The sequence below is a fragment of the Theobroma cacao genome, chromosome 5 (genome assembly GCF_053813885.1).
Source record: "Theobroma cacao isolate CCN51 chromosome 5, ASM5381388v1, whole genome shotgun sequence".
Taxonomy (NCBI): domain Eukaryota; kingdom Viridiplantae; phylum Streptophyta; class Magnoliopsida; order Malvales; family Malvaceae; genus Theobroma; species Theobroma cacao.
In genome coordinates, this window is record NC_142643.1 from 40,378,832 (window position 1) to 40,402,576 (window position 23,745).

General features: G+C 31.3%; 1 long non-coding RNA gene and 1 pseudogene across 1 annotated transcript; one reads left to right on the forward strand and one right to left on the reverse strand.

Moving 5' to 3' along the window:
- Window positions 1-385: 385 nt before the first annotated feature.
- On the reverse strand, window positions 386-22,834 carry LOC18599551 (phenylacetaldehyde reductase-like; annotated as a pseudogene).
- On the forward strand, window positions 1,569-3,319 carry LOC108662256 (uncharacterized). Its single transcript, XR_001928076.2, has 2 exons — window positions 1,569-1,935; window positions 2,485-3,319. It is a non-coding gene; the product is annotated as an uncharacterized LOC108662256 (long non-coding RNA).
- Window positions 22,835-23,745: the final 911 nt, after the last annotated feature.

Sequence of the window (23,745 nt, forward strand, 5' to 3'; positions counted from 1 at the left end):
GAACTCTATTAGAATCACCCAGTTTAGAAATATTTCTAACACTTGAAGTTTAGGAGTGAACCAAACTGATCCAAGAAGCTGGACAGCTGAGCTCAATGAATGAGATCAGTGAGGGCATAACAATGTACAAGATTCGTCTAATCTGACAACTTATACATGTCAAATGCTTAAACCTTTGAGCACAAATGAATAGGATCTATGTCATGATTATTATTTAAGAGGGAGTAAGCATATAGGAGAGTTATACAAGTTGGGTGATGTAGTATGCAGGGGTGATAGATAAATGAACCTTGTTGCTTCTGCCAACAATTATAGTTGACAGATACTCATACATCCGTATCCTACAGACTTACTTTTCAGGAAGATCAAGAGCGGGGAACAGCTGTCATAAAGTCTCATCTACTATCACATCATCAGCAAGAGGCTTTCCAGAGAACAAAGCTGCTGTAACATAAGATGTTATAATCAGTCTTTTGATGGATGGAACTTTAACACATGGTCTAAGAACATTAAGTGTCCCCTTTACTGCAGGGTCAATCATTTCAACCTGGAAACAGAAGTGGACGTTCATCAAATTACCAGGATTCTATTATGCCATTGGTTAAGTGATAATATAAACAAGTCATATGCTAGCCGATCAGAAGCAAAATAGGAGCAGTCTACTGTCCTTGTTTCCTACATAGCAGATATTTGTAAGCAATGCCCAAAGCAAGTTCAGAAATTAGAATACCAACACTATGTAAAAACTAGAAAGAATAATTTAGTGAAAATAAAATGGAAATAAAAAATAGACCCTATAGAAAAGCTGACAAGATCTGCTTAAACCCAAAGATGAAATTGTGTAAGAAACCGTGTTCAATTATGTAGCAGACAAGCAAAATTTTGATAACACATAATCTGTCTACTAATTAATGTTACATTTCATCACATCTCAAAAACATCAGCAAACTGTTTTAGAAATTATAATTCTCATAACCAATTGCAGATAGTTTCTTAACCAGAAATCATTTGAAAATTAACCTTATACACTTTAAATTATTTCCATCCTGTGGAATATTTCTTTCTTTTTACTTATTAATTGATTTACCAAAGCAGAAAAATAAGCAAGGAATACACTGTAGTTCATGCATTTTCTTTTTTCGAGGTCACAATGATCTATACACATATATTGATACAGAAGGTTGGAAGGTACCACCTATAAGGTTCAGAATTGACTCCACACTGGTATTAAGAGTTGGCTGTAAGAGAGGTCCACACACCTTCCCTGGGTGTGTGACCATGTGAATACCATTATCTTTTGCAAACTTCCAAGTGTGTATTGGGCTTTGGACTTTTTCTGGTGTATTGGGCTTTAGACTTCCGCATTTCTAATTTTCAGTAGGCGTATCATTTCCTTTCTATTCTAATTTTTAATACCCAGATACCCTTACGCCAATACCCAGATCAATCATCATGTATCGATGTTCTTGGTGCAAATTGAATCTTGGCGCAACGAATGGAAATGGAATAGCACAGGGCCGTCTGCCATGAATACCAGGTAAAAAATTTATTTTCAAAGATCTATTGAATGCACAGTCACCGACAAAATTTGTTATCCATTGCTTGAATTTCGATTGCTTTCTACATGTTTGAAGGGTATTTTCGATTTGTCAGTTCTTTTTCTCTTTTCTTCCTCACATCCTTCTTTTGCCATGCTTACCGTCTCATGCTTGAACAGGACGGTACCCAAATCCTAGCTGGAAAATTTTCTCCCATTTAGAACTTTCTCTCCGTCTTTTCCTTTCTATGTCTCTTCTTTCACATTCAAGGACTCTTCACTCAAATGCTCTTTCTCTGTTAGAAAACCCAAAACTCCCTCTCTCATTCACACCAAAGTTTGGTTGGTGTTCTTTATTTTCTAACGCTAGAAGACGCACTCGATGAGTAATCAAAAGGGTGACCTCGATTTACTTCTTCTTCTTATTATTTTCTATTTGTGCGATAAGGGATTGTGCTCATATGATTTTTGCAACTTTAAGGATGTTCAATTTAAATATTTTCGTTTACATTCATTGTTATGCAGATTCATCACTTTAGTCATAAAATCAGCTTTGTTAATCCTGAATGTGTTTTTAATTATATAGCTCTTGGGTCTTTCAACATTCAATGTTGGTTAAATTTATGGTAGAAAAAACAAAGTAAAGAATTCCTTAGCTGGCACTTTACTGAAATGTTGAGCAAAAGTATTAAAAACTAGGAGCATATCAATTACTTGAAGTAACTATGATGTTTCTTTTGGCTTTCTCTCTAACAATTGATATCATTCAATTTGGACCTTGAGATTTGTTACTGTGACTTTTTTTTTTATCTGGTTTATAACTTTAGTGCTCTGCTTGAATTTTCTTGATATGTTTGAGATTTCCATGTTGTTTATTTTGTTTTTGTGTTGCTTTAGATGCAAGGAATATGTATTTTTTTTTTTGAAAGTTGTTTATTTCAAAGCAGGGGAAACCAAAGGTTCACCTCTGGGGGAAGTACAAGCATGATTGAGGTCTGTTATTCACCTATTTGGGGATAACAGTCCTTAATCCTCACAGCACCAGCCACCAAGGACCTTTCCAGAAAACAAAAACAAAAGCAATCCCGCCACCATCCTAACATATCAGGTGAGCAGGGTCAAAAAAATTATACACAGCAATCCAACTCCGCACAACCCAAGCAACCTAACTAAACAATGCAGTAGCCACATAGAACCAGCCTACCCCAAAACTCCCAGATCCCCCAGGTAGTTGCATCAAAAAAGAGCCCCTGAGCCATAAAATACACAAATCTGTAGTTGCACTTCAACAGAAAACACATCCGCATCTCTTGCACATCTCAAAACCAGAATCCATCACTCACATCCCGCATCACAAAAAACAAACGCAATCAAAGTCACCAGAACCTCATCAAGGCCAAAAGCATAAAGCATCATCTAGGGGCCCCCTCAAGAGAAAGCAAGAAAAAGACACAAACCTTCCCAACAGCATCCAAGAAACAGTCAGAGATATCCTTTCATCGGCACAATATTATCACAAGATGCACAAGGACACAAACGAGGAGCAGACATAAAAATGACCCAAGCACAAAGGGGAAAATCAAGGCATTCAACAAATCCACCAGCCACTGCAAGGAATATGTATTAGTGTTTGAATTATATATTAGGACATAAGTGCACAAGCATTGTCAAAAACTAAAGGGATAAAAAATTCCAGAGTCTTCCATCTTTTTCTTATGGTTTGGACCATCATTTGACTATTTTATCATTGAAAAGTTGCATATTATTCCCATTTGAAGGTAATCATCTGATTTAATTACGAAGTATAGCATCACATTCAACTAAGAGAGACATGTTTTTGTCTTAAAACTTTGTAGATTATTCCTTAAACAACCACTAATTTATTGTTCGTAGAAAGCATCTAACCAATCAAAAAATTAGCAGTATTTCTATATCTCATATAAGGGATTTAAAATTTTCACTGTCATGATGCTTCTTCCTTGATAATTAGTGGAGAAAGTGAAAGGGAGCTAGATAGTGTTTCTTATTATTTACTTCAACTACATCATTGTGGTTGATATACAAGTAAACAAATTTCCCAATTACTCTCTTATAGTTTGTTTGTTCTACTCATATTTGACTCTCATATGTTCTTCTCATAGTTAAACTATTTTTTTTTTCTGAGGGTTGATTCTTTTTTTTATAGAAGGCTCGACTTAAATCTGCTTCCTGTTTTAAAACCAAATAAAAATATATATGTAAAAGTCACGCTTGATAGATATTTTATTTAGATTCACAAAATCTTTGGAGACCTTACTTGCATATGTTGTCATGTTCAGAAATTTCTTTTTTCAAATACATGTATACATTGCTAAATTTTTACAGTTTCGCTCCATTTATATGTGATTTAAATGTTCTAAAGTTCATGTGGTTCTTAGTTCCCATAGTATGTACCATATATGTTTGTAGGTATTTTATCAAACATTTTATATGGTTCTATGTTTGAATTTGACTAAAACTTGCAAAGGATCCTAATGGAATTTAGAGGTGCACTGTCTAGAAGTTTTAAAATTTTGTATCCAATCTCAAATAGATTTATAATCTCCATTGGCAAACCTACAACAAAAGCTGCCCATTTAACCTAATAGTTATATAGTTGTCAAACTTTCTTGAATTTGAAAGTTCCTAGATATGAGGCAATCTACATATCAAAAGTATGACAAATGAACTTTCTTTGAGTGTAAAGTAAACCATTGCCATTGGGATCAGTATGAAGGCTAAAAAATTACTAATTTCCTATTGGATTACATTTATGATTGGTTATCTGTTGTGCAAGTAAACTGTTATTGCCTCTCTACAATTCACACTGAGAATGAACCAAGCTTTTCTATGGCACTAGGGTAAAGCTAATGCTGTGAATGGTTGGACTTTGACATTACTATTAGCTATTATATCAAAACTTTGGTGTAGAAAATTTTGTGGCCAGGTTCTTTTTTTATAAAATTTTTGGTTTCAAGTTTCTTTATCTCTACTTTGCCATTTTAACTGTGTAATTGCTTCTCTCTTCAGTAGCAACAATTACTGGATAATCTAATTTGGAACAAAATAAAAGAAGCATCCTTTCTGTTAAGATTTATTTGATCACCATTAACATAGCTTTTTCAATCTTTATTGTCGTAACGTGCGAGTCCATGAACCCGATTGCTAGACGCGGGGAAACACTAAGGAGTCGCCACCAATCTTTGTTCTAGGTGTGATTGGCCACCCATTGACTCGATTCTAATCAACGAAGTCTTAAATTGATTTTAAGTCCGTCAAGAGAATTTTAAATGGGTCTACGTCTTTTGGGACAGGGTTCAGGAGTGCAGTTATGCTCAGGAAAGGATTAGCACCCCTGTGACCCCTGTTCCATTAACGGTACCATTTGGTTTTAGATTATCCTATTGAGGCCTTAATCCTTAAATATATTATGTTTTCTTAGTTATTATTCATTTATTTTATCTCCTATTAAGATATTTTATTTGACCCTAAGATATGGTATGATCATGAGGTATTATGAAATGCATGGCATGAAATTGAAATAATGTCGGACAAATAACTTTTTATTGAAGACATTTTCCTAGATCTGCTCATTATACTGGTGGGATTCGGAGATATTCTTTCATCTAGAGAATTATCCGAGAAATTTACTTTCGCAAATTTAATGAATAAATCCCATTATCGAGGTTATCGTACTTTTTAAAAAAAAATATTTTAATGAATGTAAACCTATTACGAGCAAAAGCCTTTTTATTAAAGATATTTCCTGAACCCTCTCATCGTATTGGTGAGACCCAATGACATCCTTTCACCTAGATAACTTTCCGAGAGAAACTCGTCTTTGCAATGTTTTTGAAAAATCTCATCATCAGAACTTATACTTATGAACAAAAATATCTATATGCCATGACAAGCATGATGCAATAAAAATATATGCTATGCTTGTGAAGTTCATTATTGGTTTTTTTTTTTTTCTAAGTTCTCCTATGTCTTCCTTGCTATTTCTTATGGACTCTCTTTTTCTATATCTCCCTTTATAGTTATGCATGTTATAAATTATCTTTGTTTCTATGTTTTTTAAGCGAACCTTTTTACTATGTAAATAATCTTTTCACTCCAAATCTATAGCAAGATATCTTATTTCATAATTATATATATTTTAATTCCATTTTTTCTCTTTTTATTATCTATCTTATTCACTTTACATATCACTTATTAATTTATTTAAATATATTTTATACCACTAGATATTTAAATTTTATGTTTTACACCTATTTATTGTTTTGAATTTTCCATCATTGACTATTTTAGTTATTTATCTATTTATTTATTGTCATGAGTATAACCATTTTCACAATTTTCATTCTTATCTTTGGATAACTTAAATATATGTCATCTATTCTCTTATATATGCCATATTTGTATTTATATTTTGTTTGACTAATTTATTGTATAACATTTTTTATTTATTTAAAATTAAAAAATCTCGAAACCTCAAAATCGAGGCCCTCCCATTGTATTGGTGGAGCTTTAATTTGGGTTCCAAGTCTAGGGAAAATTAGTCCGGAATTGTAACTCCTCGCGTCCCGGCCAATCATCCCATCATCGGTACTATTATAATTAACTTTATGGTGTCTTTAAAATTCAATTTATATACCATCATATTGATTAATGTTGACCCCACAAGAAAAAGTTTATTATTATCATTAATATTATTTATTTATTATTATTATTATTATTTATATTTTTTTATCTCACCATTTTAACCCTTGTTGACAAACATTTACTTTTTCTTTTATTTTATTATCATATTTTTATATATTTTTTATTTTACTTATTTATTTATTTATTTGTTTATTTTCATTAATCATTTACTTACTCTTATATCCTTTTTTATTTTTCCTTTCTTTTTCTTTTTATCCTTCTTTTTATTTATTTTTCTAACTAAAACTAAATCCATTACTACAAGTATACCTTATTTAGACATTTATTTTTTTGTTTTATATACATGTTTCATTTGCCAAGATTTATATATTTTTAATAAATATTCTCCTAAATTTAAATCCTTTATATAACTAAACATATTTTATTATTATTATTATTATTATTATTATTATTATTATTATTATTATTATTATTATTATCTTGTCCTATTTTTACCTTATTGCTTTTGCTATTATTATTTTGTTTTTTTTTTGTTCATATTAATTTCCTAACTCTAAAAAAAATTATTACCTAGCAATTTTTAGAATATTATGTCAAAATAATCTAAAATCAACCTTACATTATCAAGTAATAGAATTTTAAACAAATAAGGCAAACTAAACCCAAACAGATTAAACCACCATAACCCAAATCATCATGGATCCATCAAACTAAAGGGACAAGATGTTACCTGACTGGGCTGGGTTAACCTAAATCGACTGGCTTGCCCCACGACCCACGTTATACCGCACCGTTTGGTGCCTTGTACAACAACCCTTGGTGCACCAAAACGACGTTGTTTGGACGGATTAGAAAGGACACTTGGTGAGTTACAAAATGACGTAGTTTTAAGTCCTCCAAACCCTAGCTATAAAACCCTCTTTTTCTCTTTTCTTCTTCATTTCCCTTCACCATTTTCTCTCTCTACCCGGTAACACTCTCCCTTAACTCTTGAAAAGCCTTTTGTTCTTATCTCCTGTTGGCCAACACCAAACCGGACCTCCCTCTCTGCTGTCGATCCCCAAACCAAATCTCTCCTTTTCCTTTTAGCTACACAAACCGAAACTCCCTCTCTCTTTTCCCTTCTTGTTTACTACCCAAAACCGAATACCCCTTTTGTTACCCAGCTCTAAATCAACCCAAAGAACTCAAATCTTCTCCCTCCTTTAGCTGACCATCCAACCATCAAAGCCCTCTAAAAAATCTACTCCTAAAAACCCGAATTAAAATCCTAAAACCCAGCTACTCTCCTTCTCTCATTGTATTTTTTTTTACGGTGGATTTGTGGTTGGTTGGTTGGCTGCTAGAGAAATTTTTTTTGTTGCTCATTCTGTAGGGTTTTTCTTCCTTTTGATTTTTGGTTGCCATTCTCTCTCTGTTTTTATAGCTACTACTATAGCGTTTTTATACCTGATTACGATCTTGGGGTGCCATTTCCACCTTTTGCCAGACGCGAATTTTTTGCATCTAGCACAGCGTATTATGCCTGGCAGGGTGCGTCTGCACCCTGCCAGTCATATAGCTTTTTCTCATTTTTCATTTTTTTTAGCTTTATTTATTTCATTTGTCTATGGAGTATTCCAGATTTTATTTGGAATTTTAATCTTTGATTAGTGTTTTAATATATTTTAATTGTTTTAGATCCATCATTAATTGCATTAACTTTATTGGACTAGTTTTTTATATTAGGCCACCAATATGCCCAAAGTTGCCCAACAACTCAAAAGCTCAATTTTTCAATTTTGGACTGATCATTGGCCCATGACATTAGTGAAAATCAATATATACAAAAATAGGAATGGAAGTTAAATTAAGCCTAAATTAATCTGAAGATAATAAGTGAATAAATTTAAACTATGGTAATGATAATTAGTTCTTAAAGGTAGACAAGATAAAAGGTAATATAGGTAGTGTTTACAACTGTCCCTTTTTGCACATTTCGTGAATCCGAAATAGCGCAAAGACATAGACGTTATATTTGATCTAATTTATTAATTTTTTTTCACAATTTTGCTACTTGAAAAATAATCTCGAAAAAGTTAAACAAATATTCTTACGAAGCTCTACAACTTTGAATTTAATTTTGAACGATAAACAACTCCTCATCCGAGGTTTTTTCACTTTAAAATCAATTTGAAAAATAAACAATTCTTCATTCGAGGCTATACCACTTTTGAAATCAACTTTGAACAATAAACAACTCCTCATCCGAGGCTTTTTCACTTTAAAATCAATTTTAAAAAATAAACAACTCCTCATCTGAGGCTATACCACTTTTGAAATCAATTTTGAACAATAAACAACTCCTCATTCGAGGCTCTACCACTTTTGAAATCAACTTTGACCAATAAACAACTCCTCATCTGAGGCTCTACCACTTTAAAATCAATTTGAACAACTAACAACTCCTCATCCGAGGCTCTGCCACTTTTAAAATTAATTTAAAAAATAAACAACTCCTCATTTGAGGTTCTGCCACATTTAAAATTAATTTGAAAAACAAACAACTCCTCCTCCGAGGCTCTACCACTTTTGAAATTAATTTGAAAAATAAAAAACTCCTTATCCAAGGCTTTACAACTTCTGATTTTTCTTTTCCTCTTTCAGTTGTTTTAAAATTTCGAGTATGACTATCCAGATATCCTAGTTATTTCCATTAACTTTAATTTTTGGTGTTTTAGAGCCCTCTCTTTGGTCATTGGGGAATGAACCAAACATGCCTCCAATTTCTTGTCTTCCAAATTAATTGCTCACGACTGTTCTGCTTCTCCGTTATTTGCATAATCCACTTTTTCTCTACATCTTTCACAGTTCTTCAATCTACTGCTGTTTTCACTTCTTTCTTTTTCTTTTTCTTCTTTTCTTTTTATTTATTTATTATTATATATATTACCAAACTCCATTCCATTCCCTGTCAACTATGATTCTTTTTCAAAATAATGCAAACATTTCCTTAATTTATCATGCTCCTTATTAAATATCATTCCAATTTTATGACAAATGCAATGCACTTATATCTCTTTTGTTGGTAAAATGGAAATGATGACAACATATTAAGAGAGAAGGCTATTTTTCATTCAAAACGTAGAAGGGTTCCACAATCAAGCATAATGAGAAAGAACAATATACATAGGGGCAAAATCCATTCTAATACAAAAGGGGATACAGTTCTTTCTTAATGACTGCTCCGATGGGCACTGATAATGTTCTCAAAATTTTATCTCGAAACAGGCACAAGCGTTAACTCGCTTGTTTTTATATGAACATCTTGGACCATGATTTTCACCATTTCCCTGCTAAGTCCTTGTAGACCTTGTAGAATTTGAATCTCCTTCATGTCTAGACTGCCCTTTCGGGTTTTTGCCCTAAATTCATCTCCCAAATTCAAGCCGCCTTTTCAGGTTTTCAACTTGAATTCTTTTTATTTTCATTATTTTCTTTTTTTTAAGCATAATATTTCTTGACAGCATCAACATTCATTGGGTTAGGAAACTCCCTTCTGTCCATTTCCACCAAAATTAGTGCCCCTCATAAAAAAGCTTTTTTTACCACAAATGGTCTTTCCCAATTTGGTGTCCATTTCCTGCAAGGATCCTGTTAGTTTGGGAGGATTCTTTTCAACACTAACTCTCCTTCTTGAAACTGTCGAGGATGTACCTTCTCGCCATATGCTCTAATCATTCTCCTTTGATATAATTGTCGATGGCAAAGTGTTGTCAACCTTTTCTCTTCTATGAGATTCAATTGCTCATAATGAGCGTTAACCCATTCAGCTTCTTCTAACTGCACTTCCTTAAGGACGCTTAGGGAAGGAATTTATACTTCAATTAGCAAAACTGCTTCCATCCCGTATACCAAGGAGAATGGTGTAGCTCTTGTGGATGTTCACACTGCTTTGTGATAAGCATGCAAAGCAAAGGGTAACTTTTCATGCCAATCCTTGTATACATCAGTCATCTTTTCAATTATCTTTTTGATGTTCTTGTTGGCTGCTTCTACAGCATCGTTCATCTTTGGGCGATAAGGTGTTGAATTGTGATGCTTAATTTTGAATTGGGTACAAACCTCCTTCATCATTGAACCATTGAGATTCCTAGCATTATCTGTAATGATTCTTTTTGGGAGACCATAACGACATACTATCTCTTTTTTAATGAATTTACATACCACTTTCTAGGTCACATTGGCATAAGATGCCGCCTCTACCCACTTAGTGAAGTAGTCAATTGCTACCAAAATAAACCGATGCCCATTTGATGTTTTCGGGGTTATTAGCCCAATCACATCCATGCCCCACATTGAGAAAGGCCATGGTGATGTCAAAACATACAGTGAATTTGCAGGAGTGTGGATCTTGTCTGCATATATCTGACATTTATGACACTTTCGAGTAAAATTTATACAATCTATTTCTAGTGTGAGCCAATAATATCCTGTTCTCATAATTTGTTTTGCCAACATATGCCCACTTGCATGTGCCCCACAAATTCCCCCATGCACTTTCTTAACTATTATCTGAGCTTTAGTTGAATCCACACATCTCAAAAGCATTTGATCTCTACTTCTCTTATACAAGATGTCTCCATCTAAAAAGAAACTCATGGTCAACTTTTTAATGGTTTTCTTATCATTTTTTGAGCTTTGCTCATGATAATGTTAGGATTTGAGATATTGCACAATATCATGGTACCATGGTTTCCTGTCTACTTCTTCCTCCACACTAGAGCAGTGGGCTAGGCATTCTCGAAGATTTTTCATGATGGGCTGAATCTTGACATCAGTACCAACTTTGAAAATTGCTGCCAGCGTGGCCAATGCATTTGCCATTTGGTTTTCCTCTTGAGGTAGATGGGTGAAGTAGATCTCATCAAAATTTTCAATCAGCTTTGTAATAAATTTATGGTACCGGACTAACTTTAAGTCACGTGTCTCCCATTCTCCTTATAATTGATCAATAACCAAAGCAAAATCCCCATACACTCCTAAAATGCTAATTTTCCTCTCAATTGCTGCTTGAAGACCCATGACACAAGCTTCATATTCAGTCATATTATTGGTGCAATAGAAGTTGAGTTTGGCTATGATTGGATAATGATATTCTTCTGGTGACACCAAGATGGCCCTTATGCCATGTCCTAAAGCATTTTAAGCTCCATCGAAGAACATCTTCCAATTTTCGTTCCCCTATGATTCCTTTTCACTTGTTTGGCATACTGACATCAGGTCCTCATCCGAGAATTCAAATTTCATTGGTTCATAATCATCTTCCATCCTTTTCGTTAAAAATTCGATAATTTCACTTCCTTTAATAGCCTTTCAAGACACATATACAATGTCATATTCAGACAACAACACTTGCCATCTTGCTACTCTACCTGATTTGGATGATTTTTCATAAATGTATTTAATGGGATCCAACTTCGCAATGAGCCAAGTGGTATGATACAGCATGTATTGCTTAAGTCGATGCGCTATCCAAGCTAATGCATAACACATTTTTTCCAACAAGGAATACTTGGACTCGTATTCGATGAACTTTTTGCTCAAGTAATAAACAACCCTTTCTTTCTCACCGATTTCATCATGTTGTCCCAACATACATCCCATGGACCTTTCATTTACTATTAGATACAAAAAGAGAGGTCTTTCGGCTACAAGTGTACCAATATTGGCGGATTCAAAAGATACTCTTTAATTTTGTCAAAAGTAACTTGGCATTCTTCGTTCCATGCCCCGAGGTCGTGCTTGCAAAGGAGCTTGAAAATTGGGTCACATTTGAGTGTGAGTTGTGATATGAATTGGGCTATGTAGTAAAATGGGCGGATCCGGGAATATGTTTTCAATAAAAAGTTATTTGTTTGACATTATTTGAATTTCATGTCATGCATTTCATAATACCTCATGATCATACCATATCTTAGGGTCAAATAAAATATCTTAATAGAGGATAAAATAAATGAAGAATAACTAAAGAAACATAATAAATTTAAGGATTAAGGACCCAATAGGATAATCTAAAACCAAATGGTACCATTAATGGAACGAGCGTCACAGGGGTGCTAATCCTTCCAGGGTGTAACTGCACTCCCAAACCTTGTCCTAAAAGACGTAGAACTGTTTAAAATTTTCTCGACGAACTTAAAATCAATTTAAGACTTCGTCGATTAGAATCGAGTTAATGGTTGGCCAATCGAGTCAAATTATTAGTCTCTGCTTATCGCACGAATTTTGATTAAAAATAGCAAACCCAACTTACAATAAAAAGATCTATTGTAACCCATCAAAATTAACGAGTACCTTATCCATTGACATCCCTAACCCAAATTAAATACCCTTATCAAACTCCAATACTTATATCAGATACCCTTTTCAAACTCTACAACCATGACCTATCAACTCTATAACCATGACCTATAGCTGTTCATGGTGTAAGTTGAATCATGGCTTAACAAACTACATGGACATAGACCAGTACAGGGATGTTTACCCCGAATATCAGATAAAAAATTTGTTTGCTTGAATTTTGATTGAAAATAGCAAACTTGACTCACATTTAAAGGATTTATTAAATTCACAAAAAAAATTGTTACTCTTTACTGATTGCTTGAATTTTGATTGAAAATAACAAACCCTTGAATTTTAATTGAAAATAGCAAACCCAACTCACATTTGAAGGATCTATTAAATTCACAAAAACAATTTATTACTCTCTACTCATTGCACGAATTTTGATTGAAAATAGCAAACCCAACTCACATTTAAAAGATCTATTAAATTCTCAAAAAAAATTATTACTCTCTGCTTATTGCACGAATTTTGATTGAAAATAGCAAACCTAACTCACATTTAAAGGATCTATAAAATTAACAAAAAAAATTATTACTCTTTGAATACTAGAAGTATTCAGATCAATCATGACTTATCGGTGCTCGTGGTGCAACTTGAATGGCTTACAAACCTGCACGAAAATGGGGAAACATAGGGAGGTGTGCCCTGAATACTAGGTAGATAATTTATTTCTCTCTACTGATTTTGATTGAAAGCACTCACAAAGTGAGGGCATCGGGGGGAGTGAATCTTGTCCCGGTTGTATCTTCATCGGTGTATCGCTTAGTCGTAGAAGGGAACCACTTTCTTTTTTTCTAAAGGGAATTTCGCATATTTGACTAGATAAATTTGCTGAACTTCATTCATTCCATCCATAAGTTGTCCTATAAAGCATAGTTTTTTTTTTCCTTTATGGAATATTCCGTGGTGGAAAGAAAGACTATGCAGTAAAAATCAAGGGATTGATTACTTTACTGCAAGCTTAGTAAGTCAGTTTCATACTGAAAGTCTAAAGGTTTTATTCCTTAGGGATATGTTAACTACGAATGAATAGATAGAGTCGAGTGATGCTTGAATAATAACATCCATTGCCTCATTTGAGCTTGAATCTCTTTTTTCATTTCTGCTTGGGTTCTTTCTTTCTACTACCGTAGATTCTAAAAGAAGATTAGTGTCTCGGTTGCACTTTTAAGAGTTAGTAATCCCCTTATGCATGCTATGCTACCAATGCTTCCTCGATTGTAAGTAGGACTTTGGCAAAAGGGGCATAGATAGAACTCATTTTGGATTCTTCGCATCATATACGAGAATAGTCTTTTATAATTTCGCTAAACCAAGCCCTTCACCTCACTCTTCTTTGTAGAGTTTATTAATCCTCAAGCTATGACTTATATAGCTATCTTGAAGCAATCATTTGCTGCTATTGAGTCTTGTTCAGCACCTATTTCTTTGATTTACCTCAGTCCATGCTTCCCAAAGCCCCTGATTATCACACATAGGCTTCTAGCTTTTTTTTCATAAGCTTTTGGCTTTTCCGTTCTAATCCCATTCCATGATGAGAGCTTGCTTCACTAGCGTTCCTTCTTATAATTCTATACAGACGATTCCACATGTTCTTCCATGACTGACCTGCATTTATTTTATAATGAAAAGAGATATTATAGCTATTGAAGGAGAAAGCCTCTTTTTTTTTTTAACTTTAGGCTATAAAGATCCTGTTTCCAGCATGTTCAACCCTTCTTTCCTTTCACTCTAGCCAAGTCTTCTAGCTCTTTAAGAATGATTCCTTCATTTAATTAAGGTTGTCTTGCTTTGACTATTAAAGCCCCTTCTTCTGGAAAGGAAGTAGGAATGTCCCTCTTTTTTTGAACTGGATTTGATGAGTGGACCATTCACTTGGAACGAAGACGATTCAGTGCATATCGATGAAAATAACATATATATAATAAGACTTCCATTAAGAATTTCAAATTCTCATGAATTGACCAACTTTCTATATTGAAAAGGACTTGATAAACTTCCTATAATAGATGTTCCGTATTTGACTAAGTGCACAAGCATTGTCAAAAGCTAAAAGGATAAAAAACTCTAGAGTCTTCCATCTTTTTCTTATGGTTTGGACCATCATTTGACTATTTTATCATTGAAAAGTTGCATATTATTTCCCTTTTAAAGGAATCATCTTATTTAATTACGAATTATAGCATCACATTCAACTAAGAGAGACATGTTTTTATCTTAAAACTTTGTAGATTATCCCTTAAATAATGACTAATTTATTATTCGTAAAAAGCATCTAACCAATTAAAAATTTAACAGTATTTCTATCTCTCATACAAGGGATTTAAATTTTTCACTATCATGATGCTTCTTCCTTGATAATTAGTGGAGAAAGTGAAAGGGAACTAGATAATGTTTCTTATTATTTACTTCAACTACATCATCGTGGTTGATGTACAAGTAAACAAATTTCCCAATTACTCTCTTATAGTTTGTTTGTTCTACTCATATTTGACTCTCATATGTTCTTCATTACTCTCTTATAGCTTTACAATTTCTATCATTAATTCATAATTTTTTACATCTAAGTGTTTATAAAATTTTACAGACACTTCGTCAACTGATGGCAGCTGCTTTTGGTCTGCCTAGACCACCAGCAACTGCCCCACCTCTAGCAGAAACCCCACCAGCAGCAGCTGCCCCACCAGCAGCACAAGCCCCACCAACTGCAACCGCAGCCGCCCCACCAAACATCTAGGTACAAGAATTTGATTTAATGATTATGGCATGAGCATGTTTATGTTTAATGTTCATTTTATGAACTACATTTCTATTGGATAATCTAAAAGGATTTGCTAGAGAAAACATAAAAAGATTTGCTAACAGCAGCCAAAACACATGTTGAATGTCAGTGGTATTTGATCAGCATCAAGTAAAATGGTTAACAGCAAGGAAGGATGCACTGATGACAGAATGAAAGAAGTACCAGAAGTCAACAAAGCACTCCATTGCAGCCATCGTTTAATGCTTTGTTCATTGTCATTTTAGACTATTACTCTTATGTTCTTTTATTGTTCTTTTACTTTACTGTTTTACTTCATTCACTAAACACTGGCTTGGCTAATCCCCAAATCCTGTTTGATGAGTTTGTTTTTGAAATTTTTGTCCTTTTGGAATGTTGATTCTTAGCAAAGAAGAAAAAGAATATTATCAACAAATTTCCAGAAAACAGAGAAGAATTTTAGAGAACATAAAAATGGATGGCCCTCAAATGACAGTAGCACACCTTCCATTAATAACCAACTGATATATATACATTGTTAAAGGAAAGAGAATAACGAAAACAGCAGCTAACCAGCTATAGATGCCTAGCATTGCTAACATCAAGAAGGAATGTCACAGAATCTGTGTAACAACCTTCAGCATACATAGCAAAAACGACACAATTTTCTGAAATAACAATTGACTCTCTAAAGGTTTCTCAATGGCTGAAACCTATGATTCAAGGGCAAATCCTTCTTCTTTTTCTTTTTCTTCATTACTTTCAAGGTGCTAACTCTTGACATTGAATTTTTGTTTTCTAGAAACATTTTTGTTGGATTTTAGTTTGATTTTGGTCTTTTATTTTCTTTTTATGGTTTCATACAAGTACCAGCTTAGGCATCATTCGAGCATCAGGAGAAACTACTACTGTTAATAAATAGATTTATTAATACTTTTCTTAATCATCATCTGATATCACTATCCTTAAGGATAATTTTCACTCTTTCAGAGTATAAAACTCAATGCAAAAGGATTGTAGTGGTTATCTTTCAAGATTCAACAAACCCTGACTTATAGTTTGCACAAACTAGTAAAGGATAACAGGAATAGCAAAAAGATTTTTTAGAGAAAAGAAGAACCCAACAGGGAAGAAAATGAAAGGCTTCATGTGTGTTGTCATTGAGGTAGGGAGGCTATATTTATTGGCAGAGAATGAAGTAAACGTTGTACCAAATTAAGAGAATGAGGTGAACGTCACACAAAATCAAGGAGTTGAGAAAAACCCTGGTCAGCATGTGTACTCAGCCAAGTATACGTTGCAGCAAATAAGGAGAATTAAGAGAACTCAGTTAGCCTGGTAAACTTTGAGTCTGATTCAATCAAAGGCTGAGAAAGCTTAAAAAATTAAAGCCAAGGTACAAAAATTCACTTGGGCCTAGCACATGCGCAAAGGGAAATCTAAATTTTCTTAAGGCCTAGCCCGATCTCATGTGCATGTGAGCTCACTCCTTTTTCCTTCTTTGCTACAAGCCCATAATGAGTTTGCTTATTTGAAGCACTCACACCTTTATATACCTTAGCAATGTGGGATGTTTGAACCTTATGAAATATATTATTTTTCCAACATTTATTTCTCTCCATTCTCCAATGGTAATGGGAAAATCTTTCCTTGTCTCTCTCATTGTAATTGCTTTTACTATCTCTTTTGTTTGTGTTGGTAATATTTCATTTCTCACCCTTTTATCTCTTTGTTTATGCAATTAACTAGGTCAAAGGTAGCTTAAGTAGTATACACAAACACATAGAAATATTCACATGGATCAAATATAAATAGACACCAAATTAATACGAATCAAATTCCAGTAATACAAATCATCCTCATACAATTTAAAACCAAATTAAAAAAAAAATCAACACCTGAGGCCACTACCAGCTCATACTTCCCAATATCAATGAAATTCAATCGTGCTTTTATATATATATATTCTAAAGTATATTTTGAAATAGATACACCCACTCACTTTGATGGTGTGATTTCCCATCAGCACTTGTCCACTGGTCCTTTGACCACTTATTGCTCTTAAGCTTCAAATCACTTCCTTAAGCTTCAAATATTTCCTTTGAGCTTTAAGTCCCAATATTTGCTTAAGCTTCCTAACATTCCAATAACATAACACAGCTTTCTTTAAAATATTTTCTAGCATTTGAATTTGCAAAATTTACCTTAAGCTTAGCTTAGCTTCCTACATTTAAAATCAATGTGCAGTAAACTACTTACAAAACCAACATTAAACAATGCTTAAGCTTAAGCATTCCATACTTTATATCTGGAGTAGTTTACATAACGTTACATTTAGTTCACAGAATTGACATGAATGGAATAAAATAGCTATTTTGTGGGAATCGAATAAGGTGAGAATATAATAGAATAGTTATTACGTAGTTTGGTATAACGAATGAAATAAAATATAAATAGTTATTATGACTTATTGCAATGTTTGGTTGATAAAAATAACTTTAAAATAAGAAAGGAATAGAAGATAAAAACCAAAAATACCCTTTATTATATATATAATTATTTATTTTATTTTATTTTTTAAAATATTAAAATTTTATAATTTATTTAAAATATTAATAATTGATAATTTAAATTTTAATATTTTTTTATAATTTAATCATTAGTAGTATATAATATTAATATTTTATTCTTAATTAAATGTTATTATGATAATTTATTTTTATTTTATTTTATTTTATTTTTATATATTAATAATTTATAATATATTTAAAATATTAATAATTGATCATTTAAATATTAACATTTTACCTCTAATATAATGATTAACATTATAAAATATTAATATTTTATTATAATTTAAATATTATTATAATTATTTACTTTTATTTTATTTCATTTATTAAATATTATAATTTATAATTTATGTAAAATATTAATAATTGATTATTTAAATATCAACATGTTATTATAATTTAATCATTACTATTTAAAAATATTAATATTTTATTTATAATTTAAATGTTATTATGATTATTTATTTTTAACTATTAATAATTTATAATTTATTTAAAATATTAATAATTGATAATTATAATATTAATATTTTATTATAATTTAATCATTAATATTTAAAAATATTAATATTTTGCTTATAAGTTATATGTTATTATGATTATTTGTTTTGAAATATTAATAATTTATAGTTTATTGAAAATATTAATAATTGATCATTTAAATATTAATATTTTATTTATAATTTAATTATTAATATTTAAGAGTTGTAAATTTCTAAATTTATGAAGGGTAATTTAGTCATAATAATTTTTGAAGCTATTCCATTAGACATGGAATAGCTAATACCATGGGGGGAGGTGAGTGTAGTTAAAGAAGGCTTTTTACTAATTTTGAGGAATAGGTAAAACAAAGGAATTGCTATTCCTTACTAAATTACCAACTAAACAAAGGGAGCAATAGTAGCTGGGAATAGAGAGGAAATTAATTAACTTGTACATTTGATTTGCGAAATCGATAAGAATTGAATAGAATAATTATTACGTGAGAATAGAATGAGGTAAGAATAGAATAGAATAATTAGTACATTGTTTGGTACAACAAATGGAATTAGATAAAAATAATTATTATGACTTATTGCGGTGTTCGGTTACTAACAATAATTTTGAAATAAGAAAAAAATAAAAATAAAAAGACAAATATACCCATTATTATTATATATGATTATTTATTTTTATTCTTTTTGAAATATTAATAATTTATAATTTAATTAAAATATTAATAATTAATCATTCAAATATTAATATTTTCTTATAATTTAATAATTAATATTTTAAATCCAAATATTTTATTAATAATTTGTTATTATTATGATTAAAATATTAATAATTTTAGTTAATTTCCAAATTTAAAATTTTAATTTTATAATATGTAATTAAAAAATAAACTTTTACTATAATAATATTTATTTTTTAAAACAACAAAAATACCTTTTATATAATTTAGTAAAATATATACCAAAAGACAAATATAGGCAAAATTTTTCTTTTTTAATTAATCAGTTTTTTCATTAAAATTTTAAAAATTTAACATTTAATAATTTATTATTAAAATATTAGTATATTTTTTATTTTTTCTCTATTTTTGTATTTTATTTATACTTTCATTAAAAATTTAATATATTAATAATTTAATAAGGTAAACATTATTATTTTAAATATAAATAATTTGTGTATAATATAAACATTATTATGATTAAAATATTAAAATATTAATTTTTATAACTTATAATAAAATTTTAACTTTTTTATTTTGAATTTTTTCTTTTTTCTTTTTCTTCTTTTCGATGTGGTTGATGTAATGAAACGCTGATCACGAGTACCATGTGGCCAGATCTAGCCATTAGGGTCCCAAATTGGTGCTTCTCATGATTTGATATGGTCAAGAAGTACTAGATCCAATGCCTTCTGCGGCCAGATTAGGCTGTCCATCCCAAATCCAACAACTCCTCAGTTGAATCTTGCCAAAAAACACTAGATCGATACTTTTCAACCATATTCGATCATATAACCATCATCATCGTCACCGTCTTCTACAACTATCATCATCACCGATGATGTGTGTAAGTTAGGGTACAAGGAATAGCTAAGCTATTCCTTGTGTATTCTCATGTTTTTTTTTTTTACCCTCGTTTAGTAAGGAATTGCTTAAAGAAATAGCTATTTTTAAGTATTGGCTATTTCTCAAAAATGGTTAGAATTCAGGCTTAACTAATCTCAAGTCCCTTCATGGTATTTGCTATTCCATGGTTGGGGGAAGAATTTTCAAATTTGATAAGACTAAAATACCCTTTTATAACTTGAAATATTTCAACCCTAGACATATAAATACTTCTTTTTCTTCTCATTTTTCCTTTCTTTGTTCTCTTTCTTCTCACACTCTTGCCTCTCTCATTTTCTCTCTAACTTGCACTTATCATTGGAGAAAAGATGGCAGCGATGGACGACGGCGGTGACGACGATTCCATGACCAAATATGGTCGATAAGCATTGATCAATTAAAAAGTCGTTGAATCTAAGATCCACGGCCTAATCTAGCAATATGAAGCTCTAGATCTGATGCTTCTCGATCAAATCTCCATGACTGGATCTAACACTCCACGACCATATTTAGTCACTGGAAGCATTGATTTGGCACCCTAGTAGCCAGATCTAGCCACATGGTGTGCCAGATCGATGTTTCAGTACACCAGTCACATTTTCGGTGGCCAACCTATGGAGAAGAATAAAAGAAAAAGGAAAAAATAAAAAAATAAAAATAAAAAGTTAAAAATTTATTATAAATTATAAAAATTAACATTTTAAAATATTAATATTTTAATCATAATAATGTTTAAATTATAAATAAAATATTAATGTTTGCCTTATTAAGTTATTAATATATTAAATTCTTAATGAGAGTATAAATAAAAAATAAAAAAGCAAATAAAAAAAATTATACTAATATTTTGATAATAAATTATTAAATGTTAAATTTTTAAAATTTTAATGAAATTAAAAATTAAATAATCAAAAAAGAAAAATCTTTGCTTATATTTGTCATTTAAGATAAATTTTACTAAATTATATAAAGGGTATTTTTCTTGTTTAAAAAAATAAATATAATTATAATAAAAAGTTTTAGTTTTTAATTACATATTTTAAAAATTAACATTTTAAATTTGGAAATTAATTAAAATTATTAATATTTTAATCATAATAGTATTAAATTATAAATAAAATATTAGTATTTAAAATATTAGTGATTAAATTATAATAAAATATTACTAGTTAAAGATATTAATATTTAAATTATTAATTATTAATATTTTAATTATATTATATTATTAATATTTAAAAGTAAAATAATAATAAATAATCATATATATAATAAAATATTTTTTTATTTTTTTATTTTCTATTCTTTTCTTATTTCAAAGTTATTGCTGCCAACTAAATATTGAAATAAGTCATAATAATTATTCATGTCTTATTTTATTCGTCGTATCAAACTACATAATAACCATTCTATTATATTTTCACCTCATTTTATTTTCATATAATAGTTATTCTATTCCATTCTTACTTATTCCACAAACTAAACGTAACCTTTATATGTCTAAAATTATAATATTTTAGTTATAAGGGATATTTTAATCTTATCAAATTTGAAAGTTATATCCCTAACCATAGAAAAACAAATACCATGGGGTAACTTGGGTTTAGTTAAGCTTGAATGTTAACCATTTTTTAAAAATAGCTAATATTAAAGAATAGTTATTTCTTTAAGCAATTGCTTACCAAACGAGAGTACAAAAAAAAAATACACAGGGAAACATCTACAAAGGTCAATAAATAATAGTTGCAATATCTTTGGACTTGTAGCCTGGATGCATAAACCTATTCATCCACCAACTGGATCAAGAAACCAGAAAATATGAAGGCCAGGAACCAAAAATGTGTACTATGTATACATCATTTCTTCGCAATACAAAGATATCAAGGAGGCAGCAGATTCACATCACTTGTACTTAAATGATATGTAAGCATCTAAAGCTCTTAGGCATTTTGAAAGGTACAATCGAAAGAGATTAGAGATGATACATGACAGTAATAAGAATTTAGTATATTTACACACCTTTGATTTCTCACAAATAACAGGATCTGAGAACCAGGTCTCATCAACTACCACATTATCAGCAAGGGGTTTTCCAGTGAACACAACTGCTCCAAAAGAGGACGTTATAATTACTCTTTTGATGGATGGAACTTTAGCACATGATCTAAGAACATTAAGTGTTCCCTTCACTGCGGGATCAATCATTTCAGCCTGGAACTAGAAGTGGACCATTCACCAAATTATCAGGATTCTAGCATGCCATTGCTTAAGTAAAAAAATATCAACAAGTAAAGCCAAATACTGCTGCCAATCAGAATCAAAATCCAAATGATCTACTGTCCTTGTTCCATGCATTTAAAAGCCAGCCAAACTATTGCTAATTACAGCAAAGTTTTGTAAGCAAAGCCAGAGCAAGTTTAGAACATGAACATGTATATTAATCAGTGTTAATAGCAATTATAATTCTCATAGCCAAATTGCAAGCATTTTCAACCTTAACTTGAAGTTCTACAGTGACGACAAAGGAGAATTACCTGCGGGTTCTTAACATTGTAATAACGAGGAGATGCTGTATGGGAAACAACTATGCATCCATCAACCACAGAATCAAAAGCTCCGTCATCCAGAAGCTCTGCCTAGAACAAATGAAGCCATTCATTTGCTCCATCAAGTGCAAGCAAGTGTTCCGTTTTCTTCAGATCATCTAGGAATACATGCACAGAATCAGTTGTAAGGAGAAACAGATTTACCTTATAAACATATTTTTGTATTAAAATCAATTCTAGTAAACCTTTCATAGTTTGAAAGATGAAAACAAAACCAGCTAGGCAAATTCATAAGCAGCGAGTACAATCAGGGCAAAGGTTATGCTCTCCATCTGAAACTAAAGACACCAAATAGAAAAAATTAAATTGAAAATCTTGTGTGGTTCATACTCTTTCTACAAGGCTCAGAAAAAGAATGTGGCAATTCAAAAGTGATCAAATAAACAATGGAGGAAAGGGGATGAATCCATAAAGAGAAAGACTAATATATCATTGGAGGCTTACATTTTCAAAAGTAAACACATTTATCTTTCTTTACTAGAATTCCGAAAAGATACATTCTTATAAAATTAACAGGAATAAGAGAGGTTTAAAGGGTTTATACTATTATTTCAGAGTAAAAGGAAAATGAAAATGGACGGACAAACATGTTTCAGAACTACACGACTCCTTGAGTTTATGTCTCCTACTATGATACTAGAATTAGCGATTCAACATTGCATTGAAAATTTTGACAGAGAATATTATTTTGCTATAGATGACCTTTATCCAGAGTTGGAATATGATCCTATCTATGCATTTGCCATAAGTCAAAACTCAAAGGAGGTAACAGTTTTTGTTTGTTGCCTTTGGACTCAACGCTATAGTTGTTTATCAACGTTGTACCCAATGCAACTGATCTTGGAACTTGACTTCTGATTTGTTGCGTATGAACCATGTTGGCTGCTATTTTATTAAACTTTCTTGACAGCAAGTTTCTTTTTAATATGATCTGTAACCTTTGGTTGTCGACGGTCTTCGAGTGTTAGAAATTACCTACTCAAAGTAAATATATTGTATCTACAACGTTAACACTTCTAGAATGGCTCTCTTTGACTTTGCATAAGGAGTTCTTTTTCTTTTTTTTTTTTTTGTTGCATCTTCTCTAGGTATCCTTTTTTATG